This window comes from Pelobates fuscus, chromosome 1 (genome assembly GCF_036172605.1).
Source record: "Pelobates fuscus isolate aPelFus1 chromosome 1, aPelFus1.pri, whole genome shotgun sequence".
Taxonomy (NCBI): Eukaryota; Metazoa; Chordata; class Amphibia; order Anura; family Pelobatidae; genus Pelobates; species Pelobates fuscus.
The window spans coordinates 174,615,100-174,635,805 of record NC_086317.1 but is presented as its reverse complement, the minus strand read 5'-3'; positions in this window follow the sequence as shown (position 1 = coordinate 174,635,805).

Sequence of the window (20,706 nt, the reverse complement as noted above, 5' to 3'; positions counted from 1 at the left end):
TTATCCTGTCTTCTGGTTCCCCTGACTCGGCTTGTCTCCTGACTATTCTGTGTGTGCTTAGCCCGGCCACTCTAAGGTCCGGTACGGCACCTTTTCTGTGTGTGTGTCTGTTAGCGTGTTGGGTTCCCGGAATCGTGACATTACAACAGGGCCATTATGGAACCTGCTGACATTCCACAGCACCTAGTTAATCAGGAGGCTAGAATGGATGGTTTAGACCATCGTATGGATCAGTTTGCCCAGGCTTTACAAACCATACTGGCTCGTACTGCCCACTTGCAACCTGCCGTTCCAGAAGTTATTGCTGCTGGGCCAGAACCCAGTCCTGATCCAGCAACCGCTCCTGCTCACGTGGTTCACATGACGCCACCTCAGCGCTATAGCGGTGATCCAGCATCGTGCCGTGGTTTCCTCAACCAAATTGATATTCATTTGGTGATGAATCCGCGCTCCTACCCCACTGACAGAACCAAAATTGCTTTTCTGATCAACCATTTGTGAGGGGAAAGCTCTAGCATGGGCCAACCCCATGTGGGAGAACACGTCCCCAATGTCCTTTGCAGACTTTCTAACAGCTTTCAAACGTACGTTTGATCAGCCCGGCCGGGTTGCTTCTGCTGGCAAAGCTCTGCTTAGGATCCGACAGGGCAGTAGATCAGTAGCGGATTATACCATTGAATTCCGCACTCTGGCAGCTGAAGTGGTTTGGAATAACGACTCTCTCGTAACAGCTTTTCAGGAGGGTTTGGCTTACATATTACATATTAGACGAAATAGCATCTAGGGAATTGCCTGTTCTTCTGGATGATGTAATAGATTATATCATTCTAATTGACAACCGTATAAGAGAGAGGCATAGTCAAAGAAGGATGAATACACAGGGGTTACCTGCTTTACCCAGTACTGCACTACTAGCATTACCTCCCCCTAATCAACCACCTCCCGAACCCATGCAATTAGGTACTGTAGGCTTATCTGAAGCTGAAAGAACGTACCGCAGAAGGGAGGGCTTGTGCCTTTATTGTGGTAAGAGGGGGCATCTCCGAAGTAACTGTCCTAATTTACAGGGAAACTACAGCACCTAAGGCCTAGAGAGGGGTCGGCCCCGGGTGTTATGGTTTTTTCCCCTCATGTGTCCATCTCCAGACCATTCATTACGGTTACTCTTTTGGTCAATCAAACCACGGTTACAACTAAAGCCTTGATCGATTCAGGTGCTGCAGATAACTTTATCGATGAGAACTTTGCTAAAAACGCAGCCTTGAATCTGATCCAAAAGGATGGTAGACCACTTGAGAAACCTCTGGTGACCCATGAGACCCAAGAAAGGGTTATGGCCATGGGTGCCTTACACAAAGAAAGGATAACCTTCCAAATAATTGACTCCCCTACAGCTTCCATCATACTGGGCTTCCCCTGGTTAGTTAAGCATAACCCGGTACTTGATTGGGGTCGTTTGGATATACTCTCCTGGGGGGAATCCTGTCAACAAGACTGTATGGTCCGTTTACGTCCCGTTTGTTTACTCAATGTGCCTACAGCTAAACCACTTTCTGTTTCTGTCCCTCCTGTGTATGCAGACATTGGTCTTTGAAAAAAGGGAAGCTGATAGACTACCCCCACACCGGGATTATGATTGTGCCATAAACTTGTTGCCTGGAACGATGCCTCCTAGGGGCAAGGTCTACCCGCTTTCTGAGAAAGAAAACCAGGTCATGGAGGAGTACATACAGGAATCCTTACGTAAAGGTTTTATCAGAAGGTCCTCCTCTCCGGCTGGTGCTGGTTTCTTTTTTGTTGCCAAGAAAGAGAGCGATTTAAGTCCATGTATAGACTATAGAGGCCTGAATAATATAACAGTTAAAAATGCTTATCCTATCCCTCTCATTACTGAGTTGTTTTACCGTGTCAAAGGTTCTAAATTGTTTACCAAACTAGACCTCAGCGGGGCTTATAACTTGGTTCGTATAAAAGAAAACGATGAATGGAAGACAGCGTTCAATACACGCAGTGGGCATTACGAGTATCTAGTTATGCCTTTCGGACTGTGTAATGCTCCTGCTGTCTTTCAGGACCTCATAAATGATGTCCTTAGAGACTTACTACACGTCTGTGCCGTGGTCTATCTCGATGATATACTTGTATTTTCTCCTGATCTGGAGTCTCATCATGCCCATGTGAGGAAGGTACTTAAGAGATTGCTACAAAATGGTCTTTATTGTAAATTGGAGAAATGTTTATTCGACCAAAAATCAGTACAATTCCTAGGGTACATCATTTCTGAACAGGGGTTCAGCATGGATCCTTCAAAATTAGAAGCCATGTTGTCTTGGCCTCTTCCTCAAGGCCTTAAGTCAATACAGCGATTTACAGGCTTTGCCAATTATAATCGCAGGTTTATTAAAAACTTTTCATCAGTTATTTCTCCTATCACTAAACTGACTAAAAAGGGTTTGCACCCCAGGGTTTGGACTCCTGAAGCCATGAAAGCCTTTGAGACTCTCAAAAAGGCATTTGCCACTGCCCCTGTGCTACACCATCCCGATCCTTCCCTTCCCTTTGTAATGGAAGTAGACGCTTCAGAATCAGGTGTGGGAGCTTTATTATCACAAAGACTATCCTATAATGAACCCCTCCATCCCTGTTGTTACTTTTCTAAAAAATTATCTGATTCGGAAAATAATTACGACGTCGGGAACAGGGAACTATTAGCTATTGTGATGGCTTTTAAAGAGTGGAGATACTTATTAGAAGGAGCCAGACATGAAATCCTGGTTATAACTGATCATAAGAATCTCTCCTATATAGCTGATGCTAAAAAGTTGTCCTCTCGTCAAGCCAGATGGTCCTTATTTCTTTCACGCTTTCATTTCATTATCACATATAGGCCTGGGTACCGTAATGTCAAGGCTGATGCTATCTCCCGACAACCTTTGGAGTCTATTGCCCCCGCTCCTGAACCCATTGTACCCACTTCTAAGATAATAGCCGCTACCCGTTTGGTTATTTCGTCCCTTTTCCTGGATGGTATCAAGGCATACCAAACCCAAGCACCCTCTGAGACACCTGTTGATAGATTATACGTGAAAGAAAAAGATAGAAAGAAATTGTTAGTTTTATTTCACACCGCCAAAACGGCTGGTCACCCAGGGGTTACCAAAACATACAAGGGTCTCCTTCAACAATTTTGGTGGCCTTCACTTAAGCAAGACATAGTGGATTATGTGCAGGCTTGTCGTGTTTGTGCACAGTGTAAGTCGCCAACTGTTAAACCCCCGGGCCTCCTTATGCCTCTATCCGTACCCAAGAAACCATGGACCCACTTATCCATGGACTTTATTGTGGATCTTCCTTCATCCGATGGAATGACAGTAATTTTGACTGTGACTGATCTCTAAGATGGCACACTTTATTCCACTCAAAAAACTACCTTCTGCGGTTCAGTTGGCTCGAGTGTTTGCCAACGAGGTTTTCTGCTTGCATGGTATACCACAGGATATCGTATCCGACAGGGGTCCTCAATTGTCTCTCGATTTTGGAGGGGCTTTTGTGCTGAGATGGGGATTTCCTTGTCATTTACCTCCTCCTATCATCCACAATCCAATGGAGCTGCCGAACGGGTGAATCAATCTGTGGAGTTGTATTTACGCTGCTTCACAAATGCACACCAGGACAACTGGTCTCACCTCCTTCCCTGGGCTGAATTCGCCAGAAATACTGTGACTCATTCGTCCACTGGCTTAAGTCCTTTTTTGGTTGCTTATGGGTTCCAACCCTCTGTCCTTCCTGGCGTATTCTCCGACAAGGGAATACCCGCTTTGGACGAGCACCTAACCTCCTTACGGAAGATGTGGGATCAGGTCCATGCTACTCTTTCTCGAGTGGCTGTTACTCAGAAGAGATTTGCTGATCGTCGTAGAGGTGCTGCTCCTTCTTATGTTCCGGGTGATAGGGTTTGGTTGTCCTCTAAGAATCTCCGCCTCAGGGTCCCCTCCATGAAATTCGCGCCCAGGTTCCTTGGCCCCTACAAGGTATTGCGTAGGGTCAATCTTGTGTCCTACTCCCTGGCCTTACCTCCTTCCATGCGTATTCCTAACACTTTTCACACTTCCCTTTTGAAGCCCCTGCTCTGTAATCGATTCTCTGGTCCTCTCAGGCGTACGGATTCCCTCCGCGCTGTCTCTAGTGACGTGTACGAAGTGGCTGCCCTGCTTGATTCTCGTTTTTCTCGGGGTTGCTTGCAGTATCTGGTTGACTGGAAGGGATATGGCCCTGAGGAGCGGTCCTGGGTTTCTGCCTCTGACGTGAACACGCCCTCTTTGGTCCGCTCCTTTCATGCGCGGTTTCCTTTGAAGCCTTCGGCTTCCCGCCCGTTGGGCAGTCCTCGAGGGGGGGTTATGTCAGGGGTCCGCGGGCGGCTAGGAGGGGAGGCTGCTCGCAACTTGCAGCACTCACCCTCAGTCCATCGCCACCCGCGGTTTCCCCTCATCCTACCTGTCGGTGAGCGGCGTCTCCTCTGCGCCGCTCGCATCCTTCACGCCTCCAAAAAAAAGGTTCCCCCCACCCAGCCTACACCCATGAGCGTTGGGTGGGGGCCCTAAATTCGAATAAAGGGCGACGACCTATTGTCCTCCCCCCCGGCCCCCACCCCAGAGCAGCGGGTGGGTGCCCTAAAGTAAAATAATGGGGGGGGACCTATTGTCCTCGCCCCCGGCCCCCACCCCTGAGCGGCGGGTGGGGGCCCTAAATAAAAATTGGGGGGTCCTAATGTCCTCCCCCTGGCCCCCACCCGTGAGCAATGGGTGGGGGCCTTAAATAAAAATTGGGGGGGACCTAATGTCCTCCCCCCTGGCCCCCACCCCTGAGCGGTGGGTGGGGGCCCTAAATACCAATTGGGGGACCTAATGTCCTCCTCTCTGGCCCCCACCCCTGAGCGGTGGATGTGGGCCCTAAATTAGAATGAGGGGGGACCTAATGTCCTCAGCCCTGGCCCCCACTCCTGAGCGGTGGGTGGGGGCCCTAAATACCAATAAGGGGGACCTATTGTCCTCCCCCTGGCCCCCACCCCTGAGCGGCAAATGGGGGCCCTAAATAACCCCCCTCCCCAGGTGACTAGGGGTCCCCAAACCCCTAGTCACCCCCCTCCCCCAAAAATTAACCCCTACCTACTCCCCTCACTCTGAAAATAATGAGGGGGGACCGTGAAGTACCTGTAAAAAAAATAAATTAAAAAATTACCATTTGATGTTTTCTTTCTTCTAAAATCTTATTTTTTTCAGCCCCAAAAAAGGCGAAATAAAAATCAATAATAACTGACGCACTTTAAAGAAAAAAAAATACCTGACGCTAAAAAATAATAATTCATCTTCACCCATGGTGTCAGGGGTCCGCGGGCGGCTAGGAGGGGAGGCTGCTCGCAACTTGCAGCACTCACCCTCAGTCCATCGCCGCCCGCGGTCTCCCCTCCTCCTACCTGCCGCTCGCCGCTCGCATCCTTCACGCCTCCCAGCGGCAGCATGTATAACGCTGCACGCTGGAAGGTCGTTAATTTATACAAACGCCGGGGTCACGTGAGTGACCCGGCGTTAAAGCAACAGTACCACAATCACAGTGGGAGGCTTAGATATCTCCCACGTGTGATTGTTAATTCTGATTGGAAGTTATCCAATCAGAATTAAACCTAGGGTATTTATACTTACCTTTCCTGTTCCTCCCTGCCCTGTTGTGGTCTTTGCTGTATAGTATTGATTCTGAACTTGTGATTTCTGGTTACGTACTCTCTGGCTTGTTAAACTGACTTTGTGACTTTCTCCTTTGACCTCGGCTTGTTTATCGTTATCCTGTCTTCTGGTTCCCCTGACTCGGCTTGTCTCCTGACTATTCTGTGTGTGCTTAGCCCGGCCACTCTAAGGTCCGGTACGGCACCTTTTCTGTGTGTGTGTCTGTTAGCGTGTTGGGTTCCCGGAATCGTGACACATGGAGGCCTCTGCGCAGACTGAGCTCTGCAGGGCGGGGGAAGGCTATTAGGCTAAGAACACTCTGATTGGTTGGTTTTACACAGGTGGAAAAGTTGGGAAAGTTCTTTGGAATTTCCCCACGCTGTGTAATTTAACTCATAACACTCTGATTGGTGGGCTTGGAATCTAACCAATCAGAGTGCTCTGTGTCATTTTACACAGCGTGGGAAAGTTATGTGGAACTTTCCCACGCTGTGTAAAATGACACAGAGCACTCTGATTGGATGGATTTCAAGCCCACCAATCAGAGTGTTATGAGTCAAATTACACAGCAAGAAAACACACAAAACACACAAGAAAACATCAAATGGTCCACCCTCATTATTTTCAGAGTAAGGGGGGTAGGTAGGGGTAATTTTTTGGGGGGAGGGGGGTTACTAGGGGTTTGGGGACCCCTAGTCACCTGGGGAGGGGGGGTTAGTTTTTTTTTTTAGGGCCCCTACCCGCCGCTCAGGGATAGTGGTCAGAGGGAAGACATTAGGTCTCCCCCCTCATTCTAATTTAGGGCCCCCACCCACCGCGCAGGGGTGGGGGCCAGGGGGGAGCACAGTAGGTCTCCCCCTCATTGTTATGTAGGGCCTCCACCCACCGCACAGGGGTGGGGGCCGGGGTGGAGGACAGTAGGAACCATCCTCATTGTTATGTAGGGCCCCCACCCACCGCGCAGGGGTGGGGGCAGGGGGAGGACAGTAGATCCACCCCATCATTTTTATTTAGGGCCCCCTCCCACCGCTCAGTGGTGGGGGCGGGGGGGAGGACAGTAGGTCCCCCCTCATTGTTATTTAGTGCCCCACCCACTACGCAGGGGTGGGAGCCAGGGGGGAGGACAGTAGGTCCCCCACTCATTGTTATTTAGGGCCCCCACCCACCGCGCCACTGGCTGCTCACTGCTTACTAGACATGCCCCTACTCGCGGTATAGCAAGTAGGGGCTGAATTTACTAATACTAAGTAATCTTTACTTTGTATTAGTAAATGTGGCTGAAAGACCAATTTAGGTCTTTCAGCCTTTTGGTAGATAGCCATTAAATCGCCGAACACTGAACTCGAACCCGAACTGCTACTGAAATGTCCGGGTTCGGGGTCAAAAAATCGTAATGTTCGGTACGAACCCGAACTTTACAGTTCGGGTTCGCTCAACTCTATTCCTTATCAATCATAACATTAGGTCCTTTATAACATATCCAAAACAATAATTGATTTCCCTTCTTTTGCCCCAAGCAGATATTTACCAATTAAACTTCCACATTTTCCTTATCACATTCTACTTGCTTGAGATTTGGCTTGAACTCATGGTTGACACACCACCACACACCACAACCTTTGCAGTTTTTTTCTGTGGTTCCTATATTCAAAAAGGGTTCAAAATCCTTGCCTGGAAATTATAGACCTGTGAGCTTAACTTCTGTGGCTGGTAAAATATTTGAAAGGTTATTAAGGGATAATATTCAAGAATTCCTTGAGAAGAATATGGTTATCAGCAAAAATCAGCACGGTTTTATGAAGCACAGGTCATGTCAAACTAACTTGATTGCGTTCTACGAAGAAGTAAGTAGAAGTATAGATCAGGGTGTTGCAGTGGATGTGATCTATTTGGATTTTGCCAAGGCATTTGATACAGTTCCACACAAAAGATTAGTGTTCAAACTCAAGGAAATCGGTCTCGATGAAAATGCTTGTTCTTGGGTAGAACATTGGCTTAAAAACAGAATACAAAGCGTTGTCGTTAATGGTAAATTTTCAAGCTGGACAGAGGTGGCAAGTGGTGTCCCTCAGGGGTCTGTTCTGGGACCCCTTCTATTTAACATTTTTATAAATGATCTTGAAGACCGCATTGAAAGTCATGTTTCAGTGTTTGCAGATGACACAAAACTTTGTAAAATAATACAATGTGAGCAAGATATTACTTTGCTGCAGAAGGATTTAGATAGAAGAAAGGTTAACAAATTTAAACCTATTTAGTTTAGAAAAACGTGAGAGGGGATATGATAACATTATACAAATATATTCGGGGCCAATACAAACCATTGTGTGGAAATCTATTCACAAACAGGACTTTACATAGGACACGAGGCCATGCGTTTAGACTGGAAGAAAGAAGATTTCGTCTAAGGCAAAGGAAAGGTTTTTTTACTGTAAGAACAATCAGGATGTGGAATTCTCTGCCTGAAGAAGTGGTTTTATCAGAGTCCATACAGATGTTCAAACAGCTACTAGATGCATACTTGCAAAGACAGAATATTCAAGGATATAATCTTTCAATGTAGGGTAATATGTGCTTGATTCAAGGATAAATCTGACTGCCATTCTGGGGTCAAGAATGAATTTTTTGTCCTAGCTTGTTGCAAAATTGTGCTTCAAACTGGGGTTTTTTTTTTTTTTTTGCCTTTTGGATCAACAGCAAAAAACAGGTGTGAGGAAGGCTGAACTTGATGGACGCAAGTCTCTTTTCAGCTATCTAACTATGTAACTATGTAACTATGTAACTATCCTTTCTAAATAGTGTGTAACCATTTAAATTAACTGTTCAGTCATGTGTCTCATCCCACCATGTTTAAGTTATACCTATAATGTCATATTGCTTTTTGTATGCTATTGTCTCTAGTTGCCCCATTTTGTTTTTTTACACTCCTTGCATTAGTAAGCATACATTTAATATTATCATGAATCACTTGTACTCTTTGTGAATTTTTATTACCATGACATACCTCCTCTGTTCTGATCTTGCCCCTCCCCCATCTCCACCCCCCTTGTACTGATCTACCCAAGCGCAAAATCGGCCCAGGGCTCTAATCTCACTCCAATTAGCTCTTGGATATGTCATTAGTCTAGGGGTTCACATACTTTTTCCACCTGCACTGTGAATGTTTACATGGTGTGTTCAATAAAAACATGGCAACATTTCATTCTTTGTGTGTTATTAGTTTAAGCAGACTGTGATTGTCTATTGTTGTGACTTAGATGATGATCAGATCACATTTTATGACCAATTTGTGCAGAAATCCATATCATTCCAAAGGGTTGACATACTTTTTCTTGCAACTGTATATGTACCATTTTTAAAGAAAACGTGAGTGAACAGACAAAACACATTTCTTTTATTTCTTACGGGATTCACATCAACTGTAGGTTAACAGAATGGTACAATCATAATAGAAAACATGGCAACAGAGAAAAAAAATGGAAATAACCCAAAGCACACCAAATTAAATTTGCATATAAAAAGATTTGTTTATTCAGTGATTTAATAAAAATAGTACAAGAAAAGTGCAAACAGCAGTATAGGCATATAGACAATAAATTCCATACCTATATAAGGCATATCAAATATAGAGATAAGTGCTTAGTTATAAATCCCACAAACCGATAACAATATAGGCATACTTACCCAGAGCAGGAGATACAACAACCCCACCATGTTGGCGTCTTACCTTCCTCAAGGGGGATCTCAAGGTCTATGTTCCCATTTATATACCAAGTAAATTAGTAACAAAGAATAAAATGAAATGACTCCTGGTCAAAAGTCTACATACCCTTAGTTCTTAATACTGTGTATTACCCCCTTAAGCTTGAATGACAGCGTGCAATTTTTTTAATAGTTGTCTACGAGGCACCTAATTCTTGTAGGTGGTATAGCTGTCCATTCATCTTGGCAAAATGCCTCCAGGCCATGCAAAGTCTTTGGTCATCTTGCATGGACCGCACGTTTGAGATCTCCGCAGAGTGGTTTGATGATATTAAGGTCAAGAGGCTGTGATGGCCACTCCAGGACCTTCAACTTGCCTTGGATCATTGTCATGCTGGAAAACGGAAGAGCATCCATATGTTCAGAAGAATGTAGAAGAATGCAAATTATCTGCCAGTATTTTCTGATAAAATTCCCTGTAAGATTCCCTGTGCATTTAGAACTCAACCCCCCCCCCCCCCCAAAAAAACACCTGTGAGCCACCATCACAGTGTCTTCACAGTGGGGATGGTATTAATTTCCCTATAGACCTTGTTGACCCTCTCCAAACATAGCACTTATGGTTGTGACCATTTTGGTCTCGTCCCTTCAGATTACAATGTGCCACAAGCTGTGACATGTGTCAAGGTGTTGTCGGGCATATCGAAACCGGGCTTTTTTGTGGCATTAGTGCAGTAAAGGCTTCTTTCTGGCAACTCGACCATGCAGCTCATTTTTGTTCAAGTATCGTCATACTGTGCTCCTTGAAACAACCACACTGTCTTTTTCCAGAGCAGCCTATATTTCTCCTGAGGTTACCTGTGGGTTTTTCTTTGTATCCTGAACAAATTTTATGGCTAAAATCTTGGTCTACCTGACCTTGGCTTTGTATCAAGAGATCCCTGAATTTTCCACTTCTTAATAAGTGATTGAACAGGCATTTTCAAGGCTTTGGATATATATTTTATAGCCTTTTTCATCTCTTTAAAGCTCCATTACCTTGTTACACAGGTCTTTTGACAGTTCTTTTCTGCTCCCCATGACTAAGTATCTAGCTTGCTCATTGCATCCACGTGAGAGCTAACAAAATCATTGACTATTTATACACAGACACTAATTGCAATTTAAAAAGCCCCAGGTGTGGGAAATTCACCTTTAATTGCCTGTGACGAAGTGCCCTTCGCCACTTTGTCCTGGAGAGGCCTGCTTGCCTGCCTCCTCCCCTGTGACTATGGCCCTGGACTGTATTGCCCTGTAAAACCTACATTTGGGCATAATGGATTTGTGTATACTGCTCCTGGCCCTTTAAATACTTGGGAGCAGTGTTTCAACGTTTTAACTGGCACTTCGAATGCAGTCGAAGTGCCGAAGCCGTCGAAGTACCAAAGCCGTCGAAGTGCCGAAGCCATCGAAGTGGCCGCCATTACAGCCGAACACGTGGCGGCGGCTATCTTAATGCAATCGAACACGGTCAGCGGTGACCTGTACTTTCCCTTATCCTTCGACACCACAGCTGGAGACTAAGTCCCGTTCGAACGTTCGAACACCCGTTCGAATGGGACTTTATCATCTTTTCATGGGAAATAGATTGGCACTCGACTAGCGACCACCGCGGAAGCCTTAACCGCGTTTCACTTTGACACTTCGACAAAAGTCGAAGTGCGTTCGAATATTCGAACACCGCCTTCGGATGGGACTTTACCGATTTTCAGGACAGAAATAGAACGTTTAACAATAAAAATAGCCTAAGTCCATGATTATGTTTTAGTACATGATACAATAATCTTACTTGCTAAACTAAAAATCTGTGTTTTAGCCTTCAGGACAAGGGATTAGGCATATTCATTTTTAAAAAGCTTTTGTTAAATTTGCCTGTATTGTAAAATAACTCAAGGTCAGAAGATCTGAAGTCAAGGTGAGAAAACTACAATCGTGACAAAATAAGAAATTGCTCATATATATATTTGTACAGATATTAGCACTCACTGCCTTGTTAATGTGTTCCTTTATTTCTTCATATTAAAGCTAAAACATCCCAGTACATTAATTTCAACGTTTAAGTCCTCGTTCGGGACTTTCTTCAAGATAAATAAAACATTTATTTTTATTTGTGCTGAAGAAAATCCCAAATGTGGACTGAAATGTCGACATTTGTGTAATGGGACGTTTTAACTTCAATACGAAGAAATAAAGGAAACTGCTAATAGGATGATGATTGCTGATATCTGTAAAAATATATGTATTTAAAGACCACTATCTAGCACCTGGCACAGTTATTTAAAATTTGTTACTTATAATTTTTTTATATATATACATGAAACGATAATAATAATATAATTGCACTTTTAGAATGTATTTTTTCATTAGGATAGGTCAAAAATCTTTAACACACTGCCTTGGTTTTTAATCATATTGGCAATGGATCAATAGTACTTCAGCAGTAATATTTATTAATGATTTTAGTTAAGAACCCCCAGATACCTGCATATATATTATTTATATTTCTTTCAAGCATGCATTTATAGAGGTATTTCACTAATGTTTAATAATTAAAAATGGCCAGGTCAGGTGTTTGCAGTCAAGTATTTTGTACTTTAATATCTATAATCCATAAATACATCCTTAAGCTGCCAATTGAGCAATTAAGCAGAACAAAACACAAAAGAAAACACAAGTCATCCTGCTAAATCAGCTAACCTCCTTTAACTTTAATTTAATAAGTTGTGCAAAAAAAACAATGCAATGCTATGTTTTATTCTTAAAGGGACACTATAATAGAATGTGTTTATTACCCTTTTATCATATTTTAATGTGTGCATTATCTGAATTAATGTAATGACATTTTAGAACTAAAATCAGATTGCATGCAGTTGGAACTCGTGGATGTTGTATGCATTACAAATTGGTTTACGTTTAGATCTCTTAATCTGTTTCGCTCTGTTTGGAAATTTAATCGGCAATATTATTGCATTTTTAAACCATATGCAATGTAAAAGCAAAAAAATGTTATCTGGATTTCTTAAGAGAGCTCTAAACTCAAAAAAATGGTAAAGGACACAATATTTTTTCTTTCTCTTCCCTTTCTGTCTACCATCAGTTCTTATGATGCCTCTTTTTATCTTCCCTCCTTCTCTTTCCCTTGCACAGATTGTGAATGAGCAACGGTATCCTGAATCCCCACAAAATATCTGCGTACTGTTCCTATGATTGTACTTGGTGAGTTAAGAAATAAAGGGACCGTAAAGCCATCATTATGGTCAGTTGTTATGTAATATTGGTTTATACATGTTTTTGTTGTTGATAAAAGGTATGGAAATTATTTAGATTCAACCTTTTTAATCCTTATACCTTTCTCTTATGATCAACGTCGATGCAAGTCCAGCTACTTGCACCCTTTCCACCCAAAACAAAAATGGCCAAGTTTGTGAGTCTCTTTCTTCCCCCAACCCCTTTGCGTGTATTTTTCCCCCAACCCCCTTTTGTGTGTCTCTTTTCCCCCTTGCCCGGCCCCTCTCTGTCTCCCTCCCCCCCCCCAGGAAAGGGAAAGACATAGAGTCTCTAAGGGTCCCTAAGTCCCCCCACGCCCTGTTTGTCTTTTCCTCCAGCACTCCGTGTGTCTCTTTGTCCCCCTCAGCCTCACTATGTGTCTCTTTGTCCCCGTGGCCCCTCTGTGTGTCTCATTCTCTCCCAACTCCTCTGTGTGTCTCTTTGCACCCCACTTAGTTACTCTATGTGCTTAATTATTTCCCCAGCCTCTCTGTATGTCTCTTTGTACTTCCAGCCTCTCTGTGTGTCTTTGTTCCCCCAAGACCCTCTGAGTTTCTTCGTCTCACCAAGCCTCTCTGTGTGTATCTCTTTGTCCCCCTGACCCCTCTGTGTGTCTCATTCTCCCCCCAGCCCATCTGTGTGTCTATTTGCACCACCTCAGTCCCTCTGTGTGCCTCTTTCTTCCCCCATCCCTTTGTTTAGGGTTTCTCACCCCTCAGTCCCTTTATGGCCTCTCACCCCCTCTGCCCTTTATGGTCTCTTACTGCTCTATGTCCTCCTATGGACTCTCACACCTTTGTCCCTTAATATTTTTCCACCTCCCTTCTGTGTAGCATGGCCGAGCCATGGACCAAAGTAGAGGATCTTTTGTTTCCTCTCTCCAGTCTCACTTGAAGCAGTTTGATGTTCCCTTCCTGTCATACCGGGTAGAGGATATAGAAGATATTTACTTGGTTCGTTCTGCCACTCTACATGCTGTGACTGGCAGGAGGGGAGCATGTACTGTGCGCTCTGTGTGCTCTATATGCAACCCTCCTGTTTGTCACCCAGAGACTGCGCCCCCCAGACAGCTGTACACTGCTGTACTGGGTGCCTAGTTCGTCTACCGGCCCTGCCTATGATATTGCTTTCTGACAATCTAAATGTCCCTTCAGTTTTTACTGGTATCTTTTGCTCTCAAGACACACCTCGAGAACTGTTATGCATCAATTATACTCATTAACCAACTCCATTCACTCAATCCAAAAAATACAGGGTGCTTCGCTTGACTCTCAGGGAGCCTTTGTTCCTCTTAGTCTCAAGCACCTTACCTCCAAGGGGTCACATAATGATTCAAGGTGAGGTGACCGGGAACTGCAAAGTCCTCAGGCTGAAATTACTTCCATAGTGGTCACAGTTAAGTACCGCTGAGGACCGTTCGTGGGTTTGTTCATGCAAACGGCTGCCAGGGAGCTAGTTTTCGGTTCAATTTATGAGTGCCAAACCAGGGGCACAGAGGAAAAGCTGTAAATGTAAATTTTAACAATACCTTATAGAAACACAACCAGCACACTGCACACTGGTTCATGGATTGCAGGATAAAACTTACCAGGAAAGGTTAAAGGATCTTAACATGTATAGCTTGGTGGAAAGACGAGACAGGGGGGATATGATAGAAACATTTAAAAACATAAAGGGAATCAACACAGTAAAGGAGGAGACTATATTTAAAAGAAGAAAAACTACCACAACAAGAGGACATAGTCTTAAATTAGAGGGACAAAGGTTTAAAAATAATATCAGGAAGTATTACTTTACTGAGAGGGTAGTGGATGCATGGAATAGCCTTCCAGCTGAAGTGGTAGAGGTTAACACAGTAAAGGAGTTTAAGCATGCGTGGGATAGGCATAAGGCTATCCTAACTATAAGATAATGCCAGGGACTAATGAAAGTATTTAGAAAACTGGGCAGACTAGATGGGCCGAATGGTTCTTATCTGCCGTCACATTCTATGTTTCTATGTTTCTATGTTTCTATATGGATCATAACGGGTTTAATATATACCCATTGGCTATAATATATATACTGGGTTCTCTATAGCTCTCAACCTTTGATGTTGTCAAAAAGCCCACCAAAAGGTAATTTTTTTATAGTTAACTTTATATTGTGATAACAGCCTACTGATCATGACTTTGTGAGATTAAATAAGTTAGGATTCAGCATTATTACTAGCAGTAAAATTATCTGTTAATTTTGGATTATGATATTTTAAAAAAAATGTTGAGCCATTCAAAATAAAATTCATAAAACATTATCAATCAGTTATCAGCATGGTTGTAACGGATTGTAATTTAAAGCATTATTATGCCATTATTTTAAAACATTCTCACATCATCTGTAGGTTTCATTGGTTTGATTATTAAATTTATGTATAACTTCCGTTCACTGTGCTAGGTACAAGGTTTTCTTCCCCCCTGCCCCCCTCCAAAGGTACAGCCATTTTGGTAAAATGTATGCTTTTCATATATTGATTCTACCTGACCAGGAGAAACCTATTCCTCTCCAATCCCTTAAGTTGTTATTAGTTTGTTTTAGTAAAGGTAAAAAGTTGTCTTCTATTAGATCTTTTCAATTTGAAGTTATAGTTATACTCAAATATTTCAACATATATTTTTTTACCGGGAGATTAATATTTTTTTTACAAGAAAACCAGTAGACGTTTTATCCATATTTTTAGCTATAAAAAGTGATTTGTCTAAATTAATCTTATATCCTGACACTTTAGAGTATTTATCTATCGGTTACCATAATTCTGGGACCGATGTTTCCGTTTTTTCTATCGTCAATAAAATATCGTCTGCATAGATATTCAATTTCGATTGTCCTACCTGATCCTTAAAGCCTCTGATTTTCTGATTTGGTCTTATTAAAATCGCTAGGTTCTAGCACCATTATATATGGTAAAGGGGAAAGAGGGCACCCTTGTCTTGTCCCATTTTTACTATTAAAGTATTGTGACACAAATCCTGACCCTATGACTTTAGCTGATGGAGAGTCATAGAGAGTGAATATAGCCTGTAATATTGGGCCATTGATGCCAGGTCAGACGCATGAAACCCCATGCCACCCTATCAAACGCTTTTTCTGCGTCTAATGATAAAAGCAAGAGTGGGGTTCCAGTTGTCTCTGTTTCTTCTAGTATATTTATTATTTTCCTTAGGTTATTAATTGGTTACCTCCCTGATATAAATCCTACTTGGTCATTATTAATTAGTTGTGGTATTACTATCTTTAGTCTTTCAGCAAGAATATTTTGATATCTGTGTTAATCAGCAAAATAGGTCTATAGTTGCTAATCAGTTCAGGGTCGTTTTCCTCTTTTGGTATTGGAACTATATTCACTCCCCAGCACATCTTCCTGATCCCATTATGTGGTTAAAAATATTTGTAAGTTCTAATTTTACCTGATCTTTCATTAATTTGTAAAATGTATTTGTGAAGCTGTCCGGGCCTGGAGCAGTCTTTATTTTAAGCTTCTCTATTGTTTTACTAACCTCTACTTCTGTTATGGGTTGACTGAGCAGTTTCAGTTGGTCAGGCAGAATTTTTGCCATCTGTATTTCCTTGAAGAATTTCTTAATTTCTTCTTCCCTCCTATATTGTTCTTCTGGTAAATGATATCAATCTGGGTGGAATTTTTTTTAAATGCACTTTCTATTTTTTCTGGAGCCATTACATAGGTTTCTTTTTCCTTAATTTTATATATTACTCTTTTGCATCTTTCCTTTTTCAATTTATTGCAATAAAACATTATTTTTTTTTTTTATTGTAATATATGGTCTCCCAAACACCAATCTTTACGGAAGATGTCAAAGGTATCTTTATATTCTAACACAATCGGACTATGGTCTGAGCATGTTATATCTTGTATAGTGATGTACCGAACTGTTCGCTGGCGAATAGTTCCCGGCGAACTTAGTGTGTTCGCGTTCGCCACGGCGGGCGTACATATGCGATGTTCGGTCCGCCCCCTATTAATTTACTAATACTAAGTAAAAATTACTTAGTATTAGTAAATTGTGCCCCTACTCGCAATACCGCGAGTAGGGGCATGTATATTAAACAGTGAGCAGCCTGTGGCTGCTCACTGTTATAAAAAAAAAAAGGGGGGGTCCTAAAAATCACAATAAGAGGGGGACCTATTGTCCCCCCCTGGCCCCCACCCCTGAGCGGCGGGTGGGGGCCCTAAAAATAACAATAAGGGGGGACCTATTGTCCCCCCCCGGCCCCCACCCCTGAGCGGTGGGTGGGGGCCCTAAAATTAATAATAAGGGGGGACCTATTGTCCCCCCCCGCCCCCACCCCTGAACGGTGGGTGGGGGCCCTAAAATTAATAATAATGGGGGGGACCTATTGTCCCCCCCCCCGCCCCCACCCCTGGGCGGTGGGTGGGGGCCCTAAAATTAACAATAAGGGGGGGACCTATTGTCCCCCCCGGCCCCCACCCCTGAGCGGTGGGTGGGGGCCCTAAAATTAACAATAAGGGGGGGGACCTATTGTCCCCCCCCAGCCCCCACCCCTGGGCGGTGGGTGGGGGCCCTAAATACAAAGGGGGGGTGCCCTTGTTAACCCTCCCCCCCCCCAAAAAAATGATCTACCTACCTACCCCCCTCACCCTAAAAATAATGAGGGGGGGACCTTTAACTAAAACCCTGTAAAAAAAAATAGATAAAAACAACTTACCATTTGATGTTTTCTTTCTTCTACAATCTTCTTTTTTCAGCCCCAAAAAAGGCCAAAAAAAAACATAATAACCGACGCAATAAAAAAAAAAAAAAAAAAAACGACCGCACAAAAAAATAATCCATCTTCACCCATGGAGGGCTCCGCGCAGACTGAGCTCTGCAGGGCGGGGGAAGGCTTATAAAGCCTTGCCACGCCCTGCAATTAGGCTAAGAACACTCTGATTGGCTGGTTTAAGCCAATCAGAGTGCTCTTTGTCATTTTACACAGCGTGGGAAAACTCCAAAGAACTTTCCCACGCGTGTAAAATGACACAGAGCACTGTGATTGGATGGATTTCAAGCCATCCAATCACAGTGCTCTGTGTCATTTTACACAGCGTGGGAAAGATCAATTTTCCCACGCTGTGTAAAATGACACAGAGCACTGTGATTGGATGGATTTCAAGCCATCCAATAACAGTGCTCTGTGTCATTTTACACGCGTGGGAAAGTTCTTTGGAATTTTCCCACACTGTGTAAAATGACAAAGAACACTCTGATTGGCTTAAACCAGCCAATCAGAGTGTTCTTAGCCTAATTGCAGGGCGTGGCAAGGCTTTATAAGCCTTCCCCCGCCCTGCAGAGCTCAGTCTGCGCGGAGCCCTCCATGGGTGAAGATGGATTATTTTTTTGTGCGGTCGTTTTTTTTTTGGTTTTTTTTAATTGCGTCGGTTATTATGGTTTTTTTTTTGGCCTTTTTTGGGGCTGAAAAAAGAAGATTGTAGAAGAAAGAAAACATCAAATGGTAAGTTGTTTTTATCTATTTTTTTTTACAGGGTTTTAGTTAAAGGTTCCCCCCCTCATTATTTTTAGGGTGAGGGGGTAGGTAGGTAGATCATTTTTTTTTGGGGGGGAGGGTTAACAAGGGCACCCCCCCTCCCTTTGTATTTAGGGCCCCCACAATAGGTTAATTTTAGGGCCCCCACCCACCGCTCAGGGGTGGGGGCCGGGGGGACAATAGGTCCCCCCCTTATTGTTAATTTTAGGGCCCCCACCCACCGCTCAGGGGTGGGGGCTGGGGGGGACAATAGGTCCCCCGTTATTGCTAATTTTAGGGCCCCCACCCACCGCTCAGGGGTGGGGTCCGGGGGGGACAATAGGTCCCCCCCTATTGGTAATTTTAGGGCCCCCACCCACCGCTCAGGGGTGGGGGCCGGGGGGGACAATAGGTCCCCCCTTATTGTTAATTTTAGGGCCCCCACCCACCGCTCAGGGGAGGGGGCCAGGGGGGGACAATAGGTCCCCCCCCTATTGTTAATTTTAGGGCCCCCACCCGCCGCACAGGGGTGGGGGCCGGAGAGGGGGAGGACAGTAGGTCCCCCCCTCATTATCTTTATGGCCCCCACCTGCCGCCCAGGGGTGGGGGCCGGGGGGGGGACAGTAGCCCCACCCCTCATTATCATTATGGCCCCCACCCGAACCCAGGGGTGGGGGCCGGGGGGCGGAGGACAGTAGGTCTCCTCCCCCCCCTTCAACCACTATTGTGGGTTTTAAAATTCGCCTGCCTATTGAAGGCTATGGCGGTTCGCACGTTTCGCCGGTTCGCGAACATTTGCGGACGTTCGCGTCCGCCGTTCGCGAACCGAAAATTTTATGTTCGCGACATCACTAATCTTGTATTTCTATTCTTTTAACAAGATACAGCATGCTCACATTTCCCAGTAGGAGATCTATTCTAGAATAAGAATTATATGTTTTAGAGTAACATATCATCTAGATTAAAAGGATGGAATATTCTCCATATATCTCTTAAATTGTAGTTGTTCAGTAAATTTTGCAATCTATCCTCATTTGGTATCCTGATTTTTTTTATCACTCTCTTTCTATCTCTTTCTACTCTTTCTATCTTTTAATGGATCAATCACACTATTAAAATCCCCCATAATTAATATCAGCCCTTGCTGAATTTGCTCTACTTTCTTGAACACTTTTGCAATAAAATTTATTGTAAATTTGTTTGGTGCATAAATGTTAACTAGTGTAAATAACGTATTATTTATTTCACACACTGAAATAATATATCTACCTTCTAGATCTACTTTTTGATATTTGATATTTAGGGAGACATTCTTGGCAATCATGAAGGCCACGCCCCTTTTTTTTTTTCCCCCAGAGCAGCACTTATAATAATGGGTATTTTGCTGAACTAATTGTATTAATGTTGGATTTTTCCCAGTGAGTTTCTTGCAACGCACAAATTTGTATCAGATTATTAATCAAGAAACATTCTTTGGGCTCTCTCTCTCCAAATAACACTCTAGGTCTGTTAAACAACGGAAAATGAAGTTTCTTTATAATTACATTTAAAAAAAAAAAGAAAAGAAAAGAAAGACGGGTTGTTTGCAGAATACTGGACTCAACCTTAGACAAAGACTTTGTATGGCAAAAATCCCCTGCCATACAATACCTTGAGTAAATAGACACATTACTCAGATGTTGATCCCACGAGCCATGTGGGAAGGGCGTGCTGAGGATAGACTTTCTAAAGGAAGCCTTTTTAAAATGCTACAGAAGCAAAATAAACAAAAAAACAAAAAAACAAAAAAAAGATTTTAAAAAATAGACTCTCTTTTTTCTTTTTCCCCTTCTTAACTCATTGCCTGTGTATATTTTATATTCATTCTTCCTTCATACCGTTGTGATATCTTTCTTTAATTCAATAGTTTGTGTGATTTCTAGTATAAGAGAGTGCCCTTCTATCCACCTTATCATAGTTTATTCTTCTTGTGCTTAGTCTACATTTTGTGTAATATCAATTTCACTAGTTATCCACCTTTATGTAGAGTGTTTATACTTCATTTCGTGTCTTATATATTAACTTAAGTGAGTGTTTAGTAATTGATCATACCATAAATTTGATATAGATTTCTATCTCTATCCTATTGTCTAGATTTTGTATTTCCTAGTTTCCGATTTCCTATCTCCTGTTACTTTTATTAGTGTTATTTACCTATTATCCCTGTTCATACTCAGACAAAAAAAACACACAATAAATAAATTATATATATATATATATATATATATATATATATATATATATTTCTCTACAAAACCGTGAGTGCTGGTCATATTATGTATTCTGATATTTGAACTTACCCTGGATTACAAGCACCCGGATTCTAATATTTCAGTCAGTGTGCAAGGAATTTGGATTTTTGTATGGATAACAGGAGTTTGGGGTATTACTCCTATGCACCGGCAACTTTGTGCTATCG